This window comes from Piliocolobus tephrosceles, chromosome 1 (assembly GCF_002776525.5).
Source record: "Piliocolobus tephrosceles isolate RC106 chromosome 1, ASM277652v3, whole genome shotgun sequence".
Classification (NCBI taxonomy): domain Eukaryota; kingdom Metazoa; phylum Chordata; class Mammalia; order Primates; family Cercopithecidae; genus Piliocolobus; species Piliocolobus tephrosceles.
The window spans coordinates 3445026-3470009 of NC_045434.1; the positions used below are offsets into that span (position 1 = coordinate 3445026).

Sequence of the window (24984 nt, forward strand, 5' to 3'; positions counted from 1 at the left end):
GATGGATGGATGGATGGATGGATGGATGGATGGATGCATGGGTGAACAGACAGGTGGACAGATGGATGGATGGACAGGTGGATGGGTGAACAGACAGGTGGACAGATGGACAGACAGGTGGACAGATGGACAGACAGGTGGACAGGTGGATGGACAGACAGGTGGACAGGTGGATGGACAGACAGGTGGGCAGATGGATGGATGGGTGGACTGGTGGACGGACAGATGGAAGACACATGACCTTAGGTGAAGAAAGAGAGGGATCAGGTGAGAGTAACTGGTCAGTAGATGCTTCTGGGTGGGGACAGTAGCAGCTCACAGTTTCCTATGGAAAGGCGGAGATCAAGCTGTGATCCTTCCTGCTACTTTTCTAACATTAAAAAAAAATCACAAGATTTAAGTGTAAAGCTTCATTTAAAAACAACAGCATAGGTACGTGTCAGGGAATTCAAGAGTTACGGTTTCCACAGCAACATTCACGTGGCCACCCAATTACTATCAAATAAACGAAATGAAGCATTTCTATTGCCCCTGACATTCAGCCATTTGCTAAGCAGTCACTTCATTGGTTTATAATTTCTCACAGCCGCCTCGCCCCACAGGAGGGATGAGGACACCAAGTCCCAGGAGAAGAATGATGTGCCCAGAGAATCCCGTTGTGGGACTAGCCGTGACTAGGTAACTAGCCATAACTAGCTGTGACTAGCCATGACTAGCCATGACTAGCTTTGACTAGCCGTGACTAGCCTCAACTAACTGTAACTAGCCGTGACTAGCCATGACTAGCTGTGACTAGCGTGACTAGTCACAACTGGCCGTGACTAGCTGTGACTAGCCGTGACTGGCCATGACTAGCTGTGACTAGTCGTGACTAGCCGTGACTAGCCATAGCTAATCTGACTCTGCATGTAACAGCAGGCTGCAGAGTGCAATGCCACTCGCAAGGTTGCAGAGAGACAAAGACCAATCATTATGAAATGCTGCTGTGCACCAGGTCCTGCCAGTGAGTTCTTTTCAAGCCCCTCCCAATAAAGACTGCGTCTCAGGCAACTAAAGAAGCAGTAATAAAAACCAAGGGCCTCAGTGCTCTGAGTGGGCAAGAACAGGTGAAGAACAGGTGAGAGGAAACACCCCACAGCTCGGGTTCAGCTGTGCTCTCTTACATCCAGCTTCACTGCTGCAGACAGCTGTGACCATGTCCTAAAAGAAAGAAGGAAGAAAACCCACTAATAGTTTAGGAGAATGAGGAGCAAGGAAGAGCCAGATGCTAGAGAGAGGAAGCTGTTTTGCATACTTGATTACCTTTGGACCGTTTCACTTATTCGACAGATGAAAAGGCCCCAGAGAGATGTTTAGTTAGATAAAACTTTCACTATAGCGAATCTTAGCAAATCTCATCTCCCAGAAGAACACAGGCGCAAGGATTGAAAACACAACCAAAGGCTCTGGACCACAGATTGTGACATGTGGCCCACAGTCCCCGGGAAGGGAGGCCTGAGGCCAGCACTGGCTCTGGCCTTAGTGCTCATCTTAATGTTCTCTAAGGGGGAATAAAAAGCAACAGATAAAATGCAGGGATGAGCTAAATTGAGAGGTGTCGCCAACACTCCTGCAGAAGGGAAAATAAAGTATGAAAATACAGAGTCTCAAGAGTATGAGAAAATCAAAGGCACAAAGGCAAGCCAAAAACATCAAACTTCCTACTGAAGAAGACAATGACCCCTTTGCATGGTAGACATTTAGAAAGCAGTGGGTGCAGTGTATCACACCTGTAATCCCAACACTTTGGGAGGCCGAAGCAGGAGGATTGCTTGAGGCCAGGAATTTGAGACCAGCCTGGGCAGCATAGTAAGACCCCATTGCTTTCTTTCTTTCTTTTTTTTTTTTTGAGACAGAGTCTTGGTCTGTCACCCAGGCTGGAGTGCAGTGGAGCAATCTCAGCTCACTGCAACCTCTGCCTCTAGGGTTCAAGCGATTCTCTTGCCTCAGCCTCCTGAGTCGCTGGGACTACAGGTGCCTGCCATCACACCCAGCTAATTTTTGTATTTTTAGTAGAGACAGGGTTTCACCATGTTAGCCAGGATGGTCTCGATCTCCAACCTCGTGATCTGCTCGCCTTGGCCTCCCAAAGTGCTGGGATTACAGCATGAGCCACGGCGCCCGACCAATTTTTTTTTTTTTTAATTAGCCAGTTATGGTGTACATCTGTCATCCCAGCTACTCAGGAGGCTAAGGTGCGATGATCTCTTGAGCCCAGGAATTCGAGGCTGCAGTGAGCTATGATCGTGCCACTGCACTTCATCCTGATCAACAGAGTGAGACTGTCTCTTAAAAAAAAAAAAGCCATAAAAAAGCATGAGCATGAGATCATGTCCTTCGCAGTGACATGGTTCGAGCTGGAGGCCATTATCCTAAGGAACTAACTCAGAGACAGAAAATCAAAACCGCATGTTCTCACTTGTAAGTGGAGGCGAAACAGGGACTCCACAGGGACATAAAGATGGAAACAGTGGACACGGGGGCCTCCAAAGGGGGTGGGCAGGGATTTGAAGGGAGCAAGGGTTGAAAATTTACCCATCAGGTACTGTGTTCACTCTCTGGGTAATGGGTACACCAGAAGCCCAGTATACAATAGACCCATGCAACAAGCATGCCCGTGTAACCCTTAATTTGAAATAAAATTTTAATAAATACATAAAGCAGTTCTCCCTAAAGACAGGCAAGAGATAATAGAATTAATGTAAACTTTAATTTACATTAATTACATGTAGTTAATGTAAACTTCAATTTAGTTATGTAAATGAATAATTTACATTATTAATGAAATTAATTACATAATTAATGCTCAGAAATAATGTAAACTTTTGCTACATTAAGGCAGGCCCACTTCCTACAGCAAGCATCTCTCAGTTAGTCCCACTTATCCATGACAATCTTCACAGTTCCTCCGGGACTGCAATCTGATCTTCCCTAATCACTAACAATATAGCCATGCATGTGCTATCCGTATGTGTTTTTATTTGCCCTCTTTTCTCTATTAAATTGATGACTCCTGAAGAGTTCTAAACCCACTGTGCAAAGCTAAGGTTCAAAATGATTGTTAATTGCAGAGCTCTGACTCAAGATTTGAGACATCCATTTAAGGGTTCAAAAATCTGTGTATTATAACCATTCGACTATAAGTTCCTTGAGGCCAGTAGCTAGGTCCTTAATCTTTGTGTCCCTAACACTCAGCACAGCACTGGGTGTGGCTCTGGTTACAGGTATATGGAGGAACTCAATATGTATCACGAATCTAGTGTGTTGCTTTTATGTGAAATAGCTCAGTTGAAACTTTTTTTTTTTTTTTTGAGACAGAGTCTCACTCTGTTGCCCAGGCTGGAGTGCAGTGGCACAATCTCAGCTCACTGTAACCTCTGCCACCCAGATTCAAGTGATTCTCCTGCCTCAGCCTCCCAAGTAGCTGGGGCTACAGGCATGCGCCACCACGCCCGGCTAATTTTTGTTATTTTCAGAAGAGATGAGGTTTTGCCATGTTGGCCAGGCTAGTCTTAAACTCCTGACCTCACATGATCCATCCACCTCGGCCTCCCAAAGTGCTGGGATTACACACTGCACCCAGCCCGAAACTTAATCTAAAATATTGCACTCTGTTCTGAACATCTTATTGCCTGAAAGATAAATGTAGTGTATGATCACAGTAATTAAAGAACTTAGAAGGGATGGCCTCAAAGTGAAGATTGAAACAACTAGCATATGTATACAATCTAGAAATAACTGGTAAAACAAGACTGTTTTCAGGAAGTCCATGTCTAGGGGTGAGAACAAAGACAGAAACATACCTAGTTTAGGAGGTTTCGAAGGAGTGATGGATTTAAATTAAAATGAAGAAAGTGTAGGCAAGCTTTCAAGGTAAAAGCAATGACTGTAAAATCTAGCAGACTGTGAAGTCATCTTCCTTAGTTACTGGAGGCAAGCCTGTCACTGTTGACTTTGAAATGACACCTGGAAGGTTCTCTAGTGCAATATTCACTTCTCTGCCAACGGAGAGCATTCCGCTTTAGCAGTTTGGTTTTCAGAATAATTTACACTAAGTGATTAGGACTTCCGCCATATTCTTCTCTGGATAAAGTTAACATCGTTATTTCACTTAGAACTATGAGAAGCCCCGAAGTACAAAAAGCCTAAATGATATGCCCAGCACCACCAAAGAAGTGAGTGTGGCAAGGAAAGGGTTAGAATTCCAAGTTGCAAGCCACGCTTCTCTCTACTTACCCCGCTCCAGGCCACAGTGAGCAAGCGACTTTGCTGTTGCAGGACTCCCTGACCCAGAGCGACATACTTCTGAGACCTACTCATGGCTTCTGTTTTGACCTCCCAAGTACTACATTCAGGTCATCTTTATTTTCACGTTATTGACAAATTTACATTGACGTTTAAAACCTTTCCTTCATGTATGCTCATGTAGCTGAGGTGCCCAGAACTGGTGTTTCCACTCCTTTGTGGGGGAGGGGGAATGTCATCTACTGTTTAGAAGCTCAGGCTCCAAAGTCAGAAAACTGGGTTGAAACTGTGCCCCACCCCCCCCACCCACAGCTTTCTAGCTATGCAACCTTGGGCAAGACACCTAGCCTCCGCTTTCTCTTTCCTCATCTATGAAATGAGGATGAAGGCTGGGCACAGTGGCTCACGCCTATAATCCCAGCACTTTGGGAGGCCGAGGCAGGTGGATCACCTGAGGTCGGGAGTTCGAGAACAGCCTGGACAACATGGCGAAACCCCATCTCTACTAAAAATACAAAAATTAACTGGGTATGGTGGTGGGCACCTGTAGTCTCAGCTACTTGGGAGGCTGAGGCGCAAGAATTGCTTGAACCCAGGAGGCAGAGGTTGCAGTGAGCCAAGATTGCACCACTGCACTCCAGCCTGACAGAGTAAGACTGTCTCAAAAAAAAAAAGAAATAAAATAAAATAAAATGAGGATGAATAATAATGCTTGCCTCGTGAGGACTAAATTAGGTAATTTATATGAAAGGCTTAGAATAGTACTGGACACATAGTACAGTTCAATACACTTAAGCTATAATCATTACCTTTTGGTAATCTGAGGTAGACATTCCCTCCACATGTGGACTCTGAAATCTGACAGACCTCAATCCTTGAAATTCATCTGCATTGGAGAGTCTCTTTCCACCAGAAAGGATAACTGCGGGGAAAGCAAGAAGAGAACACAGGGTGGCATTTTCTGCCTCTGTTGGGTCGTCGGCTGGTTCTCCACTCTGGTGTGCCACCTCTGTACTGGGGAGTGGAAAGCCTGGGGACTACATGTCCCAGTATAACAACTAGGAGCATTCCAACTTAGATTGGGCCACTGAGAGGCACTCGAGTGATATTTGGAAGATAGAAGAGAGGCAAGCCGGCTTGCTGCTGCCCCTTCAACAGGTGGCAAACATGGCAAGCATGAGTTTGCCCTGGCATTTGAGCATTTTCCCACTGAATCTCACCTTGGTACTGCAGGCAAATGTGACCCTGGCAATGATTTCTGCAGGTTCTGAAACTTGTTTTTCTTGTAACTGTTGGTTGACCTGAGAGCAATGAATGGCTTTCCTGAACCTTTGCACCTCTACCCTTCTAGTGATTTTGCAAACCCTAATTCCTAGATCCCTAAATCTCTCCTTGCTTGATAAAAGGAGAAAACTAGAGAAGTCACATTACCTGACTTCAAATTATACTACAGAGCTATAGTAACCAAAACAGCATGATACTGGCATAAAAAAGGACACAGACGAATGGAACAGAATGGAGAACCCAGAAGCAAATCCACACACCTACAGTGAACTCACGTTTGACAAAGGTGCCAAGAACATACATTGGGGAAAAGGCAGTCTCAATAGATGGTGCTGGGAAAACTGGATATCCATACACAGAAGAATGAAACTACACGCCTATCTCCCACCATATGCAAAATTCAAATCAAAATGGATTAAAGACTTAAATCTAAGACCTCGGACTGTTACAAGAAAGGAGTCTTGATCCAGACTCTAAGAGAGGGTTCTTGGATTTCGTGCAAGAAAGAATTCAGGGACAGTCCAGAGAGTAAAGTGGAGGCAAGTTTATTAAGAAAGTGAAGAAATAAAAGAATGGCTACTCCACAGACAGAGCCGCCCGAGGGCTGCTGGTTGCCCATTTTGATGGTTATTTCTTGATGATATGCTAAACAAGGGGTGGATTATTCATGCCTCCCCTTTTTAGACCACATAGGGTAACTTCCAGACATTGCCACGGCATTTGTAAACTATCACGGCGCTGGTGGGAGTGTAGCAGTGAGGATGACCAGAGGTCACTGTCGTCGCCATCTTGGTTTTGGTGGATTTTGGCCGGCTTCTTTACTGCAACCTGTTTACCTGTTTTATCAGCATGGTCTCTATGACCTGTATCGTGTGCCGACTTGAGTCTCATCCTGTGACTTAGAACGCCTTAACCGTCTGGGAATGCAGCCCAGTGGGTCTCAGCCTCATTTTACCCAGCTCCTATTCAAGATGGAGTTGCTCTGATTCAAATGCCTCTGACAAAACTGTGAAATTGCTACAAGAAAACATTGGGGAAAATCTCCAGGACATTGGTCTGGGCAAAAATTTCTTGAGCAATACTTTGCAAGCACAGGCAACCAAAACAAAAATGGACAAATGGGATCACATCAAGTAAAAAAGCTTCTGCATAGCAAAGGATAAAATCAACAAAGAGATGAGACAACTCACAGAATGGGAGAAAATATTTACAAACTACCCATCTGACAAGGGACTAATAACCAGAATATATAAGGAGCTCAAACAACTCTATAGGAAAAAGTCTAATAATCTGATCAAAATATGGGCAAAAGATTTGAAGAGTCATTTCTCAGAAGAAGACATACAAATGGCAAACAGGCACATGAAAAGGTGCTCAACACCATGACCATCAGATAAATGCAAATCAAAACTGTAATGAGGGCTGGGCGTGGTGGCTCATGCCTGTAAATCCCAGCACTTTGGGAGGCCGAGGCAGGTGGATTGCCTGAGCTCAGGAGTTCCAAACCAGCCTGGGTAACACAGTGAAACCCGGTCTCTACTAAAATACAAAAATATTAGCTGGGTGTGGCAGCATGTGCTTGTAATCCCAGCCACTCAGGAGGCTGAGACAGGAGAATCACTTGAACCCAGGGGCAGAGGTTGCAATGAGCTGAGATTGCACCACTGCACTCCAGCCTGGGCAAAAACTACAATGAGATATCATGTCACCCCAGTTAAAATGGCTTACATCCAAAAGACAGGCAGTAACAAATGCTGGTGAGGATGTGGAGAAAAGGGAACCCTGGTACACTGTGGGTGGGAATGCAAATTAGCACAACCACTGTAGAGAACAGGAGGTTCCTCAGAAAACTAATAGTTGAGCTACCATGTGATCCAGCAATCCCATGGCTGGGTATATACCCGAAAGAAAAGAACTCAGTATATTGAAGAGATGTCTGCACTGCTGTGTTTGTTGCAGCACTATCTACAATAGCCAAGATTTGGAAGTAACGTAAGTATTCATGAACAGATGAATGGATGAAGAAAACGTGGTAGATATGCACAATGGAGTACTATTCAGCCATCAAAAACAATGAGATCCAGTCATTTGCCACAACATGAATGGAGCTGGAGATCATTACATATAGTGAAATAAGCCAGGCACAGAAAGACAATCATCACATGTTCTCAAAATTAAAATCATAGAACTCATGGACATAGAGAGTAGGAGGATGGTTACCAGAGGCTGGGAAGGGGAGTAGGGGGGTGGGGATGGTAATGGGTAAAAAAAAATTAAAAAAAAAAAAAGAATGAAGAAGTCCTACTATTTGATAGCACAACAGGGTGACTATAGTCAATAATAACTTAACTGTACATTTTAAAATAACTTAAAGAGTGTAACTGGGTTGTTTGTAACTCAAAGGACAAATGCCTAAGCGGATGGACACCCCATTCTCCGTGATGTGCTCCTTTCACAGGGCGTGCCTGAACCAAACATCTCCTGGACTCCACAAATACACACACATGTGACGCACCCACAAAAATTCACAAGAAAAAGAGAAAAATCTCTTCTCGCTTGAAATACCTAGAGTGGCCTCTGTCTTTCTGATCGATTTATTGCCTGAAGGAACGGAAGTCTCAATATACTCATTCAACCACTCTCTATGGAGTGCCTACGAGCAAGGCCCTGCTCTGGGTGTCAGAAATACAGCAGCCGACCAAACGGAAAGAGACCTGCCCTCCTGGAACTTACATTCTAGCAGAAGTAGATAGGAATTGATAAGGGCAGGGCAGGTAGGACAGAGTGTGGGCTGGGGCAAGGGGCATCCTTATTTCCTAGGGTATTTGGGGGAAGGTTCATTGCTAAGAGGAAATCTGAGCTGGGACCTGCCGGAAGTGAGAGCCCTGGGCAGGAGGCTGTGTGGAAGAGCATTTAGAGCCGAGGGGATGCCAGGAACAAAGGCCCCGAGGCAGGAGTGCGCTGGGCGTGGTCTACGTGAGGAAGGGCAAAGTCAACAGGCCGCTGCGGCTGCAGAGCCAGAGGAGAGCAGTAAGAGCTGATGCCAGAGGGATATCGACAGCCGGCCTGGCCAGCCCCAAGGGGTCATGGTAAGTGCTTTGGCTTTTACTCCAAGAAAGAGGCCAGATGGAGGCTTCTGAGCAGAACAGTGACACATCTGATTTATGTTTTCTTCAGATCACTATGACTACATGTTGGGAACATAGTTACAGAGGCAAAGACCAGGAAGGACGTCACTGCAATCATCTGGATGACAGATAAAGGCAGCCTAGACCCCGCCGGTAGCCATGGAGGAGGAGCGCTAGAGATAGATGATATAGGATATAGATGTAGATACAGATGATATAGATAGATATTGATGATAGGTATCGATGATAGAGATAGATATGGATGATATAGATAAATGTATATGTGGGTGTATTTTTAAAACTGTGATAAAGGACATACAATATCCTTACCTGGCGGGGGAGACACCATGACCATGAAGACGGTTTTCCCAGAGCGAGGCTCGCCCACTGCACTCCAGGTATGCTGACCCCTGCGATTTCTCCAAATGCAGGAAACTCAGCCGCATAGTTTGCGGTATGGGGGACTTCATTCATGCTTCCCCTGGGTCACTCTTTGTCCAGTGAGAGATCATAACTTGATGTCGGTGGTCTTTAGTGTGTGATTTATTTATTATAAAAAATGCATATAACATAAAATTTAGCATCTTCAGCATTTCTGAGTGTACACTGAGTGGTATTACACACATTCACATTGTTGCACACCCACCACCCCCATCCATCTCCAGGGCTCATTTCATCTTGCAGAATGAAACTTTGTACCCATTAAGCAGTAACCCCCCATGTTCTCCTCCCCAGGGCCCCTGGCATCCACATTCTACTCTCTGTCTCTAGGAATCTGAATCTCCCAGGGACTTCAGAGAAGTGGAATTCTACAGTGTCAGTCCTTTGGGGACTGCCTTATTCCCTTAGCATAATGTCCTCAGTATGTTGACTGGTCGTATTGTGAAGACAGGATTTGGCAGATTGGATGAGGAGGGAGAGGGAGAAAGAAGGGAGGCAAGGATGATTCTGAGACGTGGGGCCTGAGCAGGGGACTGGAATGCTTGGTGGAAGTTGAGCTGCTGCACGAGTCCGTGGGGTGTTCCCCCATCTCTTCCACCTCTTCTGTCTCCACCACGCCCCACACACTGCCCCAGCTCTCGGTGGGCAGAGGATTCTCTAGGCCTTGCTGCAGCTCACGTGTCAACAAGGGATGCGGAACCGTTTCCATCTTTCCATCCTCCACATGAAGGAGATGAGGGGCCATGGATAGTCATCCTCCTTCCGCCAGTGTAAGCAAAACAGAGAACAGATGAGGGAGGAGTGTCAGAAAACAGACGAGTGTCTCAAGCACGGATCTGCACAGCCTCGGGATCAGCAGTGCACTAGGAACTCCTGTGAGATGGGAAGCTGAGACAGTTGCACACACATTATCTTCACCCAAACAAGGAGTGAACATCCAGCCAGAAAAGCTTTTCCCTGTGCCCAGCCCACCGGCACCAGACAGCTCAGTCCCTGCTTCACAAGCAAGCATTGAGCCCACGACTTGCTTCTTTCCTCTTCCCACAGCCATCCCCCTCGGTCAGCCGTCAGTTCCACGTAACTGGGGAGATGGCAGTAGAGACCCATGAAATTTGTCGCATCCCCATTATGCAGCTTTTTTGTTTGTTTTTGAGATGGAGTCTCGCTCTGTCACCGACGCTGGAGAGTGCAGTGGCGTGATCCCAGCTCACTGCAGGCTCCGCCTCCCGGGTTCAAGCGATTCTTCTGCCTCAGCCTCCTGAATGGCTGAGATTACGGGTGCTTACCACCGCACCCGGCTAATTTTTGTATTCTCCGTAGAGACAGGGTATGGCCACATTGGTCAGGCTGGTCTCGAACTCCTGATCTCAGGTGACCTGCCCGCCTTGGCTTCCCAAAGTGCTGGGATTCCAGGCGTGAGCCACCGCGCCCAGCCTCCTGTTAAGTCTTAACAGGAGCTGCAGATGAATCTTTCCTGGAGCGCAGCTTCGCAGTGCTACTCCCTGCTCAGAGCCTTAGCGGTTCTCATTGTCCAGGGCATCAGTTCTAGGGTAGGAGGGATGCCCCAGGGCACATCAGGCGTTTTGGAGGAGCTCTCTCCCACTGTCTCCAGCCCCCGCAGCTTCTCTGTGAGCTGGACCTTCTCTCCCAACCTCGGAATGCTGGGTCTGCAGCATCAACTCTGCATGGCCTTCAAGGCCCTCCTGGAGCCAGCCCCAGCATAACCCCACTGTGCTTCATCTCCACTCCTCTCGTCCACAGACTCTCAGGTACGGCCAAACTGAACTGTTAACTACTCCCTGACGAGCTCCCCCTCCCACCTCTGTTTTGCCTTTGCCTAGAATGGCCTTCCTCCTGTCACCACATATTCATTCAGATCCTTCCTCCTACCATGCCCAGCTCCAGGGCTACCTCCTCCAGGAAGCCCTCTCTGATATCTCCAACTGGGTGCACTAGCTTCTTCCCCAGACCCCCACAGGCATGTCGTGTGCGCTCCTTTCTTGTGGCCGTGATTTCCTATAAATCCTTCTCTCCTATCAGACCACGAACTCTCCAAGGACGCCATTCAGCCACACTCCTATTGGTTCCCCTCACAGGGCCTGACACGTGTCTTTTAGGCTTCAGAGTTGGTTAAATCAACAAAGAAATGAGACAATGATTTATTTTAGTCAGATATTCAACTTACAAATCATTCAGCGTGGGCACTCCTGAGGCTGTCAGGATCACGTTCGTTTCCTCGCTGCTTGCCGGCTATTAGCATTGTGCCATCACACACAGTCCGATGAGGGAACAACGGAAAAGCGTATCTCACTTCTATCGTAGGTTTCCATTCACTTTTCGGTTCTCAATCACCCTGTTTCCTCAGGGATACTCCAGACTTTTCAGATGTTCTCACTGACCCATTCATCTTTCTTTTTTTTTTTTGCTAAACAAAACACCAGAAAAGCAAGCATTTTGTCCAATACTCCTACGAAATTTTCCCTGTAGAGAATGTCATGTAAGTCAAATCAAGGGTTGAATAGGGGCACGCAAATCAGTTACCACTGAGGGCTGTTATAAGAAATGCCAAGACTGGGTGGCTTAAACAGCAAACATTCGTCTCTCACCATCTGGAGGCTGCAAATCCAAGATCAAGGTGCTAGCATGGTCAGTTCTGGCGAGGACCTGCTTCTGGGCTCGAGAGCCCTACCTTCCCCCCACATCCTCACACGGTGGGTCTCCAGCCTCTTCTCATAAAGGCGCTAATCCCACTCATGAAGGCTCCACTCTCACAGCGTCATCACCTCCCACAGGCCCCGCCTCCAAATACTGCCACACTGGAATTACGATGTCAACAGAGGTGCTCTGGGGACACAGTCAGTCCATGGCCCCCTGTACACGTGAATGTGATCTTATTTGGAAACAGGGTTGTGTAGGTGAAATTAAGTTAAGGATCTTGAGATAAGATCATCCTGGACTCAGGGTGGACCCTAAATCCAGTGACTAGTGTCCTTATAAGAGAAAGAAGAGGGAGACTGGAGACACACAGACACCGTGGAGAAACGCAGGAGAAAAGGTCCTGTGAAGGCAGAGAGGCAGGGATGGGAGTGACGCAGCTGCAGGACGAAGAACGCATGGGGCCAGCAGTAGCTGGAGAGGCAAGGGCGAGGGGGATCCTCCCCTAGGACCTAGGTGGGAGAGCATGGCCCTGCTGCCACCTGGATTTTGGATTTTCTGTTTTGAGCCACCAAGTTTGTGGCAACTCATCCTGGCAGCCTTAGGAAACTAATGTGTTAACTCATTGCATCAGTGCACAAAATAACACCCCGACTCATTTCCTGGGCCAGCCTCCTGCCTCCTACCTATTAGACCCTACCTCTCATTCCCTTTTTTTGTTGTTACTGTTTTTTTGAGGCAGCTCAGCCTAGAGGTGCAGTGGCATGATCATGGCTCACTACAGCCTTGACCTCCTGGGCTTAAGCGACCCTCCCACCTCGGCTTCCCAAGTAGTTTGAACTACAGGTACATGCCACCCTGCCCAGCTACTTTTTGTATTTTTTTTTTTTTTTTTTTTTTGGTAAAGACGGGGTTTTACCATGTTGCCCATGCTGGTCTCAAACTCCTGGGCTCAAGCGATCCTCCTGCACCAGCCTCCCGAAGTGCCGGGATTACAGGTGTGAGCCCCTGCGCCCGGCCTCTCCCTCCTTTTATCATTCCCTCTCCCCTCGTCTCCCTGGCTTTCCTCCTCACACCTCCTGCGTTTGGCCCCCTTCCATTTTCTTTCGCTTCTCTTTCCCAACTTCCCCTCATCATGCCAGGGGGACTCCTGGGCTCCGTGCCACCCCCCTAGAAGTCCCCCATAATGAAGCAGGATTCATGCCTCACACTTCACCGAGGGACAGCAGAAACATCTCATTTGAAGCAAAAGGCACTGAAAATAAGCAAATAGTTACGCATTTGTCACTACGGAGTCCTAGCCGGCTTCCACCCCCCCCCCCGCCCCCACCATCTTCCTGCTCGTTCAGGTCGTCGTGTCCTCTGATACCCAGTAATTTCCATCATTTTCTACATGCATTTCTGTTGGTCTTCTGAGAATTGTGATTTTCCAAAGTAGAAAAGGCACATCGTCTTTCCGGAGCCTGGAAGGTGCAGGCTCTGATGCATTGGGAGAGATCCCAGTGTGACAAGGACGGGGTGGGGGTGTGTCACCCCCCTTTCTACCCACCCTCCACAGTGGGGAGTGAGCAGAGGAGATAGAACCTGGGAGGAAGAAGAGATTTCCAATTACTTCCTTCCCGGTCCCTTCTCCACTGGAGCCTGTTATTCCTCTGCTGCGGGGGCCTCTGAGTTTTCTCTCACTGAGCCAGGAAAGAGCTTAGTGAATAAAGAACGAGTTGTCCTAGCAGTGCAGGGACGATGTCCATGACAGTAAGTGTGAACGAGGGGTCCTGGAGAATGAGCACGCAAGCCCTGCAGGAGAACGTCCACCACGGCCCTGCGGGAGAACGTCCACGCCAGCCCTGCGGGAGAACGTCCACCACGGCCCTGCGGGAGAACGTCCACCCTGGCCCTGCGGGAGAACGTCCACGCCAGCCCTGCAGGAGAACATCCATCCCGGCCCTGCAGGGGCCCTGCAGCCTGGTGGGCTCTGCCATTCATCAGTCACCTTAGACAGCTGCATGTGCAAAAGCTCTCTTTTTGTGTCCTTTGAAGCTTTTTTTTTTTTTTAATCAGGCTGGGTGCATGGCTCATGCCTATAATCCCAGCACTTTGGGAGGCCAAGGCGGGAGAATCACTTGAGCCCAGGAGGTCGAGGCTGCAATGAGCTATGATCAAGGCACTATACTCCAGCCTGGGTGACAGACTGAGGGCCCATCTACAAAAATTTAAAAATTTAAAAATTCGTTATCAAAGAACTACATGTGCAAATAATATCACAAGGCTTATCTTTAAAAATCCCCTGTCCTGGCTGCCCCTTCCCTCCACACCTGTCCTCCTCCGCTCTCAGGTGACCAGTTTGAGGTTTTTGAGGTATTCGCCTCTGCTTTTCTCAATGTGCTGGCTCTGCTGTTTCCTGATTTCTCCATCTGGGACATCAGCTCTTGACTCCATGCTGTGGGGTGCATGACAATTCAGCTCTTACCACACCCGAGGCTCGCTCCTCCTCCCAACAAGACATGAATGAAAATAGGAACGAGCTCTTATTTCTGGGGCTCTCACTAGGTATCAGGCACTGCTATATTCTGACAGGGTGGCCCCCTTCCCTCCCTGATGCACTCTCCACGTGGCTTCCAGGGCTCCCCACTCCCTCCCTCTGGTTCCTTCCACCGAGTCACCTTCACGGGTCCAGGTCTGTCCCTTCTCCACGCCCTCCGAAGGATGGGCACCCCAGGCTCGGTCCTTCGGCCTCTCTTCTCCGTCTGTGCTCCCCGCCACTCCTCAGTGGTCTCAGCAGTCTCATGGTTCCGAATATCCTCCCTGTGCTGACGCCTCCCATGGCCTGTCTCCAGCCCTGACCCCAGGCCCCTCAACACTGGCCCAATTTTGAGGCTGTGCCTTCAGAAGACAGAAGCAGCGAGGTGTCCGCAGTCAGGACGGGGCTGGCAGATGGAAGTCCTCGTCTAGAACTGGTCCTGCCACCTCCCAGGAGTGTGGCTCTGGTGACTGACTTCACTTCTCCACCATAAACGCTATGCTTTCTCTGTACAAATGCTCTTTCTTACTCCATAGATTGACTGTAAGAATCAAGTCATGGCGAGGGTTTTGTAAGTGGAAAAGCCTTACATTAGTGGAACTGGTTGTTATTATTTCTTTTTATTTTTTATTTTATTTTCAAGACGTGGTTTTGCTCTATAGCCCAAAGCTGGAGTGCAGCACTGCGATCATAGCTCACTGCAGCCTCGAACTCCTGGGCTCAAGTGATCCTCCCACCTCATCCTCCCAAGTAGAGACTACAGACTACAGGCATGTCACTACCCTGGCTAATTTTTGGTAGAGACAATGTCTTGCTTTGTTACCCAGGCGGTCTCAAACTCCTGGCCTCAATGATCTTTTCACCTCAGCCTCCCAAAGTGCTGGGATTACAGGCATGAGCCACCGTGCCCAGCCTGTTATTATTTCTCCTTGTACTCCTCCACACTTCCTTTTCTCTCTCTTAATCTTTCCCATTCTGTCCTTTGTGATCAGCATTTATTTCACAGCCATTTATTGAGCAGCTAGTACGTGGCGGGCACTGTGGGAGACACACAGGGCTCTCGCTTGCACAGGGGTCACAGCCTCACTTTCCAAAGACCTGCGTGCGCCTCAGTCTTTGTTTTCCTCTCCATTTTCTTTTCTTTTTTTTTTTTTTTTTTTTTTTTTTCTTTTTGAGACAGAGGTGTGCTCTTGTTGCCCAGGCTGGAGTGCAGTGGCGTGATCTTGGCTCACTGCAACTTCTGCCTCCTGGGTTCAAGGGATTCTCCTGCCTCAGCTTTCCGAGTAGCTGGGATTACAGGCACCTGCCACCATGCCAGGCTAAATACTGTATTTTTAGTAGAGATGTGGTTTCACCATGTTGGCCAGGCTGGTCTTGAACTCCTGACCTCAGGTGATCCACCCGCCTTGCCCTCCCAAAGTGCCGGGCTTACAGGTGTGAGCCACCATGCCTTCCTTCCATTTTCTTTCCCTGTCACTGTCATCCTACCTTAACCCTCACTGACTCTGTGTTTTAGTAGGTGTAATTTCATAAATGAAACATGCTTTGCTCGTTATATTATTGTTGAAATCCATGTTCCTTTTTAAAAACATGGGTGAACACTGCTTCTTTAAAAATCAAAATCTTCCCAAAGTAACTTCCTTTCTACTGAAGGGTCTCGTATTTATCTTTTTTTCCCCCCAGAACCACTGGCTCTTTCCAGAAATAAGCTTCTTGACAAGTGTGTTTGCACAAATGCAGATACAAATATGCAGTCATATTTGTGCAATTTACAAAGCTGTACAATCCTCGAAGTAGTTGATCCTCACTTTCATGTCTTCCAAACAAAACTGCAATCCAGAAAATAAAAATATCCCTTAGAAAACCTCCATCACTGTCTGAAGAGCTTGTGGTGATAATGATCTCCATGGAGCTGGGTGATCCTCTGAGTCTGACAAGTGTCTTCTAATCTGAAGGTTTGCACCCCGGTATTTGTAACTGTGCCCCGTAACGTTCTTTTCACAGTATTAAGTGTGTCCTAGAGCCAGAGTCTGGTTGGCTGGGGGCCTGTTTCTCAAGTCTGCATGGTCCTGTCAGAGGCATTTGAATCAGAGCGACTAGGGGCTGGTAAAATAAGGCTGAGGTCCGCTGGGCTGCATCCCCAGCCTGTCAGGCATCCTGTCACAGGATGAGGTAGGGGGTCCCCACGAGATACAGGTCATAAAGACCTCACTGATAAAACAGGTTGCAGTAAAGAAGCCGGACAGAACCCACCAAACCCAAAATGGTGATGACAGTGACCTCTGGCCGTCCTCACTGCTCGTTAGATGCTAATTATAATGCATCAGCATGCTCACAGACACTCCCACCAGCGCCATGACCGTCACAAATGCCACGGCAATGTCAAGAAGTTACCCCATATGGTGTAAAAGGGGGATGAACCCTCAGTTCCAGGAACTGCCCACCCCTTTCCCTCATGAATAATCCACCCCTTGTTTAGCATATAATCAAGAAATAATCATAAAAATGCGCAACCAGCGGCCCTCGGAGCTGCTCTGCCTATGGAGTAGCCATTGTTTATTCCTTTGTTTTCTTAACGAACTTGCTTTCGCTTCACTCTACGGACTCCCCCGAATTCTTTCTTGGGCGAGATCCAAGAACCCTCTCTTGGCGTCTGGATCGAGACTTCTTTCTGGTAACAGTCCTACTATCTGTGGAAGCCGCAGGGTCCTGCTGAACTTGTGAGGACAATCTGGCTTTCTGGGAAAACCCTCAGCCCCAGCCATTAACAGGGCAGGACCTACACAGAGGAAAGAGCCTTGATATCGTTCCACATATTGAAAAAAAAATTGCATTCCAACTATAGTTGCTTCTGCCTTCTAAGGTAGGTGTCATGATTCATGTGATGTGAAGATCAACTCCTTGCCTTCCCTTTGGCTTAAACAGCTTGGTGATGTGAAACTGAGAGCATTTGATTGCGCTGAAGCATACGATAACCACCAAGCGTGTGCAGGTGCTCGCAGCCCTGAGGGAGAGGCGCAGGATGGGTGGTCCCTTGCTAAGCAGAGGCTTTGGAAATGCCGCAGGAGGAGGTGGGAGAGTGGAACTGCCCTGAGAGGTGAGGCAAGGAGCTGACCTCGAGCCAGAGAGGGAGAGTCAAAACCTGGGGGAAGGCTGGGCTACAAAGAAAGGACAGAGCCAGGGAGAAATTTCCCACAGCAGCTATGGTGAAAAACACCTTTTTAAATGGGCGAATATCACGGATGCTCATAGCAACATTTTCATTATAGCCAAAAAGTGAAAACAGCACAAATGCTCATCAGCTGATGAAGGGATAAGCGAACATGGCATCTCCAAACCATGGAACGAAGTGGTGTGATCCTGAGTGGGGTCTGTGAAGCACAGCAGGCTTGGCCAGCCACGGTAGCCACGATGGGTCCACTGCTGGATGGGACTGGTCGGCAAGTGAATACGCCGAGGCACAGGGTTGTAGCAGAGAAGGAGGTTTCAGCGGAGGGTCACTGAAGGAGGACATGGGAGGAAACCTCAAAAGCATCGCCCTGAGGAGTTTGGGGCTGGGGTTTTTAAGGGCTGGAGAGTGGAGACTGGAGGGTGGAGATGGTCGACCGGTCAAAGTGTGCAGGGTGGAGCCATGGGAGAGGGAGATGAAGCTGTGTTTTCATGCAGATCACATTCCTCTGTGGGGCTCTTCAAACCGGTTGGTGTCGGCTGTTTTGCTGGAATCCAGGATCTGAAAAACACCTTATGCAATTCTTAAACAAAAGCCTTATGATTCTAACGTCAGAGATCCCATCTATTTTAAACAAAAGCCTTAGGATTCTCAGGTCAGATATCCTATCTACAGGAACAACGGGCGTGCAAATGGTATCTAGTGCTACTTCACTGTCGGTTACAAGGAAGTGGGACAAAGTGCAGGCTGACTGATGCTTAATTACAACTCTATTTCTGTTCTTAACAGAGTTATTCTTAACCCCGTGAGGATGGCTTCACCATACAGTGCTCGATCATGGTGCCAAAATGCCCGTCCTGGGGCTGGACACCTAGAAGTCCCCTCCAGGCCACGTGACGGAGTCTGTGAAGCTTGAGAACGTTGCCACTGTCAGCAAGCTGCGGTGCTCATACCATGAGAACAGCCTGGGAAAGGAGCCTGCCAGAAGACCCTCAGGGGACCACCTGGAGCTCTCCCTTATTCACTGGCCAACAGGCTATTTTTCCTGTTGGATGGGACAGACAATGTGGTAGGTACCTAGTGACACCAACTTCACGGACACGTGGGTGGCCACATGGAGGAGCTGCTAGATGAAGGGCTATGAAAGCTTTTGGTATCTCCAACTGCAGCCATCTCCAGGAGCTGGTAAAGAAACCTGGCTTAAGACCAGGTGTGGTGGCTCGGCCTGTAATCCCAGCACTTTGGGAGGCCAAGGCGGGAGGATCACTGGAGCCCAGGAACTCGAGGCTGCAGTGAGCTATGATCATGCCACTACACTCCAGACTGAGTGACAGAGTGAGACCCTGTCTCTAAAAATATATGTATAAGACAGACAGAAAAAAAGAAACCTGGCTTAAAAACAGTGGTTAACCAGAGTGAGTGCCCCCTGCACCCACCTCAGCAGAAGTTAATCCAGGGCTGCCAATCCAAAGGCAAGGTGGTGACTACCTATAGTCCCCTCAGCTCTCGTGACAGGCCTGGGGGATCCCTGCACCAAAGCAATCACGGCCAAGCACAGTAAAAAATAAAAATAAACAAATAAAAACGCAGCCCAGGTTCTGATCTGGTTTTCCACGCAGAGGAACTTGGTGGAAATTCCTATCATTTCGTGGTGACGCTGGAACGCGTTGCTGAAAACTTGGAGGTCTTTGCCTTGCAGCCTGATGTGACCACTGTAGTCAGCTGCAGCGGGGACAGGAGGTCTGCGTCTTGGTGAGCTGTGCCTCCTGCAAGCATTACCCCTTCAACACTGAGCTTTAAAGCTGTAGGTACCTGCTCTTCCCCACGTGCCTTGCACCTCTTTTTCCTGCCTCAGTTTTTCTAGCAAGTGTAGTATGGCCTGTGTCCCTTAACAGTGGGTCAGCGACCTGCCGACTGACCAGCAAGAGTGTGGTCAGGTTGATGCTGAGTCCAAAGAGCAGTTTGTGTAGATGAGACGTCTCTTCCAGTTTTCTCTGCCCTTTTTCTCGTCCAGCTGGGAGAAGTACATCCTGAACACCCTTTTCCAGTCAAAATGAAGCAAAATCTACGGTCCAAGTAGTGCCACCTGGAGGTGCGTTTTGACTGCTGGACTGTAATCCCTGCAGCCAGTCTCCTTGCCTCAAATAAAAAGTGCTTTTGTGAGCTTAACAAAAAGGAATGAACTAAGGCTGTATATTACAACATGGATGAACCTCAAAAGCCTTACACTAAATGAAAGAAGCCAGACACGAAAGGCCACATATTGTATGATTGTGTTTCTATGAAATGCCCTGAAGAGGCAAATCCACAGACACACAGGAGGATTAGTGGTTGCTGGAGGATGAGGGTGGGGAAGGGGAAGTGCTATTGGACATGGGGATTCTTTTTCAGATGATGGAAATGCTCTGTAAGTAGACAGGAGTGATAGTTGCACAGCACTGTGACGATACTAGAATCCACTGAATTGCACACTTGAAAGGGGTGAATGTTGGCTGGGCACGGTGGCTCACACCTGTAATCCCAACACTTTGGGAGGGTGAGGTGGGAGGATCGCTTGAACCCAGGAGTTTAGGCCCGCCTGAGCAACACAGCCAGATCCTGTCTCTACAAAAAACAAAACAAATTAGCTGGGCGTGGTGGCATGCACCTGTGGTCCCAGCTACTCAGGAGGCTGAGACAGGAGGACCCCTTGAGTCCACGAGGTCGATGCTACAGTGAGCCGTGATCACGCCACCTGCACTCCAGCCGGGGCAACAGTGAAACTCTGTCTCCAGAAAAAAAGTGGGGAGGGGATGGTGAGTGTTGAGGTATGTGAGTGACTATTATATAAGCTGTTTTTAGTAAACGAGCTAATACTACAATTTAAATTGTGTGCTGTCACGTGCTACTAAGTCACTCCCCCTCGTTTCTTCACCCTTCATTCAAGGTGTACCACATACAATGCCATGCATCCGGGTACTTCTAAGCAAATTAGAGAAGGGTCATGTCCTATATTTGGATGAATATGGAGAGAAGAGAACAGCTAGACAAAGCAAGATACAGAGAGAAGATCAAGAGTTAAGGAAGCAACCGGGCATGGTGGCTCATGCCTATAATCCCAGCACTTTGGGAGGCTGAGGCAGGTGGATCACTTGAGATCAGGAGTTCGAGACCAGCCTGGCCAACATGGTGAAACCCCATCTCTACTAAAAATACAGAAATTAGCCAGGTGTGGTGGTGTGTGCCTGTCATCCCAGCTGCTCAGGAGGCTGAGACAGGAGAATCACTTGAACCTGGGAGGTGGAGGTTGCAGCGAGCCGAGACTGCGCCACTGCACTCCAGCCTGGGTGACAGAGCGAGACTCCATCTCAAAAAAATAAAAATAAAAATAAAAAATAATTAAGGAAGCAAAAAAGTAGATGAAGAAGTAGCTAGGAGAAGCCTAAGACCTGTGAGGCTCCTGGGGGTATCTTCAGTAGGGGAGCCAGAGGGAGGGGTTGATGGTTTGCCTCCTGTTAGAGGCATGGGGACCGCGGGGGATATTTGCTGATGCTGGACAGCCCTCGTTTTGGTTCGGATCCATTCCTCTCCCCCACCCAGAACACATACTTTAGGGAAGGCCAGCCCTGCCTTTGGTAGTAGAGGGTCAGCACTGTCTCAGGCCTAAGCCAGGCAGTGATGGTTCCAACAGGAACTTGGCTGATCAAGTCAGAATGAAGTTCAAGACTGTGGTTTCATGTCTAGGGTTAGAAGTATTCTTTCCTGGTAACCTGTCTCTGCAAGGGAAAGGCCATGGGCTGCCTCTGCCATCCTGAGGATATGAGGAAAGGGGCTGCCTGAAAATGAAGCCAACCCAAATAAACAGATCCAAGAGTTGGCTTCTGATGATGGCATCTGAGCCCTGGATCAAGCTGCATCTGAAGCTATGTCTGCTTTTAGACTCTTCTGTTACATATAAGCCAGTTAATTCCTTTTATGGGTTGAGCTTTCTGTTACTTGGAACAGCAATGATCACATCTATGGTCAGATGATAATTTTGTAAAATACAAAGACTTTGCAAATACACCGCAGTATTTCCCTATTATATCACTTATTTCTTTGTCACAGGTTTATACAAAGGGGCATAAAACTTCCTGAAAATTCTGCCTATATAACATTTGTATGAGTTTCATAATTAATAAAAATATACAAAAGTTTCAAAACTAAAGAAACTAAAGAAAAATGTAGTTGACCAAATTAATTTTGAACTATGTTTGCCCTAAATATTTTAAAAAAAAGAAGTCTATGCCTGACAAATGCAGATGAACCTGGCTTAACACCATTCCTATCAACACCTCCGCTGTCCGGTTTTGGTAAAAGGCCAGGTGTCGTATTGTTTGAGGCTTTAGTGGCCTGCAAGTCAAAGTGGGCCAAACCTAATGTTGCTCTTAACTGGTAATCTGCCCAAATGCATGATTCCACGTTATCCATGTGTCACCCCCGAGGTGCCTTCCCATTGGATAAATTCGCTCAGAAGCTCTTCATTGAAGGTGCTAAGTGACAGGTGTCTCTATATCTAAAGTGGAAATTATAGCAGTTGCTGAAAATGTCACAGTCACTGATTGGGTATCTGAGAGACACACCCAAAATAAAATGTTTGAAACATGCTGCAAAGAAAAGGATAAGCAAAAATCTACCAGGCAAAAGAAAATGAGGAAAAGGCTAAAATCTAGTTCTATATCAACCAGAACAGCCACTGCAATTTAAACCCGAATTTCTGTTCTCAACAGCATTTTTGTCAGGAACAAAAAAATATAAATAATAAATACATAAATAAATCAGAGTTTCTGAAAGAAGGAAAACTGCCTCCATATTCTTGAGAAGGAAACTGGTTAAATAAAATATGGCACATTCATGCAACAGAATACTACGCAGCCATTGAAATCGACGAGGTGGGTATTTATACAACTAGGAACTGAGCGTATGGGACCTGTTGCTTCGTGAGAAAAGTGTGGTGTGCAGAGAAGCATGAAGGGCGCGTAAGGACGCCACCTGCCTGTTCACGCAAGGACTCCCTGGATTCGGTGTGCTCAGGAGGGAGGCGTCCGAGTGGTTGTGGGACACATTTATACAGAAAAATTAGTTTTTACTCTATGAGCCTTTATACCTTTTGAGTTTTGTACCACATACGTTTTACTCATTCAAAAAAATAAAGTAAGTAAGTTTCTTTTTTTACATCTTTTGGATTATGGTCATCCATCTTATTTTAACTAAATGGCCAACAGCCTGTATCTGGTGCCCCAGTATATCCACTGGGTTCACGTCCCTACTCTTTTATTTATTTTTTTTATTTGTTTGTTTGTTTATTATTTTGAGACAGGGTCTCGCTCTGCCTCCCAGGCTGGAGTGCAGTGGCGCGATCTCGGCTAGTCTCCTCAAGCCAGAGTTTTATTTGTTTGTGTTAAGACACAGCTCAGATGTCACCTCCTAATTTCTAGACTCCTGAAGCCAGAGTTTTGTTTGTTTGTTTGTTTGTTTGTTTGTTTGTTTGTTTGTTTGTTTAAGAGGCAAGGTCTCACTCCATTGCCCAGGCTGGAGTGCAGTGACTCGTCAAGGCTCACTGCAGCCTCTAACTCTTTGGCTTAAGCGATCCTCCCACGTAGCCTGCACTTCAGCTCCCATGTAGTTGGGATATAGGTGTGAGTAACCACACCTGGCTAATTTTTTTTCTTTCTTTTTTTTTTTTTTGACAAAGATAGGATCTTGAAGTCAGGTGTAGTGGCTCACATCTATAATCCTAGCACTTTCGGAGGTTGAGGCAGGTGGATCACTTGAGGCCAGGAGTTCAAGACCAGCCTGGCCAACATGGTGAAATCCCGTCTCTACTAAAAATACAAAAACACTAGCCAGGCATGGTGATGGTGCCTGTAATCCCAGCTACTCAGGAGGCTGAGGCAAGAGAATCGCTTGAACCCGGCAGGCAGAGGCTGCAGTGACCCGAGATCATGCCACTGCACTCCAGCCTACGCGACAGAGTGAGACCCTGTCTCAAAAAAAAAAAAAAAAAAAAGAGAGAGAGAGAGAGATAGGGTCTCACTCTGCTGCCCAGGCTGCTCTCAAACTCCCGGCCTCAAAGAACCCTCCAGACTCAGCCTCTCAAAGCACTGGAATTACAAGTGTGAGCCTCAGCACCAGGCCCTGGGTCGTCGTTTTGTTTCCTGTGCTCTTTGCCCACCAGCAGTGCTTTGTCATCACTCTGCCCTGGTGGTGGCCATTGGTGTGTGATTTGCCTGTTCACACGCCCACCTCCCTCACTAGACAGGCAGCCCCATGAGGGCAGGCACTGTGCACGACGGCTCTTTGAGCCCTGCTATATAGTTTGGTGTGCCATGCTCAAGGAAGGCACTTACTGATGAATAAATAAATGAATGACAGTGATTGAAAGAATGAATGAGTCCTACATGTCAGGGTTGGCAAACTGAGCTGAGTTGAGAAACTATTAATCTACTGTCACCAGGTTCCCTGAACTTCACTTCTCAACTGAAATGTGCACCTTTCCGGAAGGGACAGCCACTCCTGAGGATCCAGGAAGAAACACTTTTCCTTCCCCATTGCTAAAGAGTGGGCAATAATTTTTTTTAAAATAAATAACTTAAAGCCGGGCGAGGTGGCTCACGCCTGTAATCCCAGCACTTTGGGAGGCCGAGGCAGGCAGATCGCTTGAACTCAGGAGTTTGAGACCAGTCTGGGCAACATGGTGAAACCCCATCTCTATAAAAAATTACAAAAATTAGCCAGGCATAATGGCGTGCCTATAGTCCTAGCTACTCGGGAGGCTGAGGCAGGAGGACTGCTTGAACTGGGGAGGTCGAGGCTGCATGAGCCGAGATCGTGCCACTGCACTCCAGCCTGGATGACAGAGCAAGACCCTGTCTCAAAATAAATAAATGAATACATAATAAAATAAATAATTTAAATCCCGACTGGGCTCAGTGGTTCACGCCTGTAATCCCAGCACTTTGGGAGGCTGAGGCGGGCAGATCACGAGGTCACGAGATCGAGACCATCCTGGCTAACATGGCAGAACCCCGTCTCTACTAAAAATACCAAAAATTAGCTGGGCATGGTGGCATGTGCCTGTAGTCCCAGCTACTCGGGAGGCTGAGGCAGGAGAATCGCTTAAACCTGGGAGGCAGAGGTTGCAGTGAGCCAAGATCATGCCACTGCCCTCCAGCTTGGGCAACAGAGCAAGACTCTGTCTCAAAAAAATAAATAAAAAATAATAATAATAATTTAAATCCCTTGATTAATAGCATCTCCCTTTTCACTTTTAAGAAATAAAAATCTGCCATATTTCACCAAACGAACAGGCAGGCTGTTCGCGCATGGGTGAATGTCCTCTTGAATGAGTCCTCAGCCCGACATGAAGACTGCCAGGAACCGGCTGCTGGCCAACCGCTTGGCTTTGCATGGTGGTGTCCCCAGGGATGTCGTACATGACGGAATCTAGGGACAACTTAGGAAGACAATTTTTTTTTTTTTTTTTT

The 24984-nt window shown here is 47.6% G+C and overlaps 1 non-coding gene across 1 annotated transcript; it reads left to right on the plus strand.

Annotated features, from left to right (window-relative positions):
* Positions 1-9018: 9018 nt before the first annotated feature.
* LOC111545343 lies at positions 9019-9180 on the plus strand. The gene has a single exon (XR_002732410.1). It is a non-coding gene; the product is annotated as a U1 spliceosomal RNA (small nuclear RNA).
* Positions 9181-24984: the final 15804 nt, after the last annotated feature.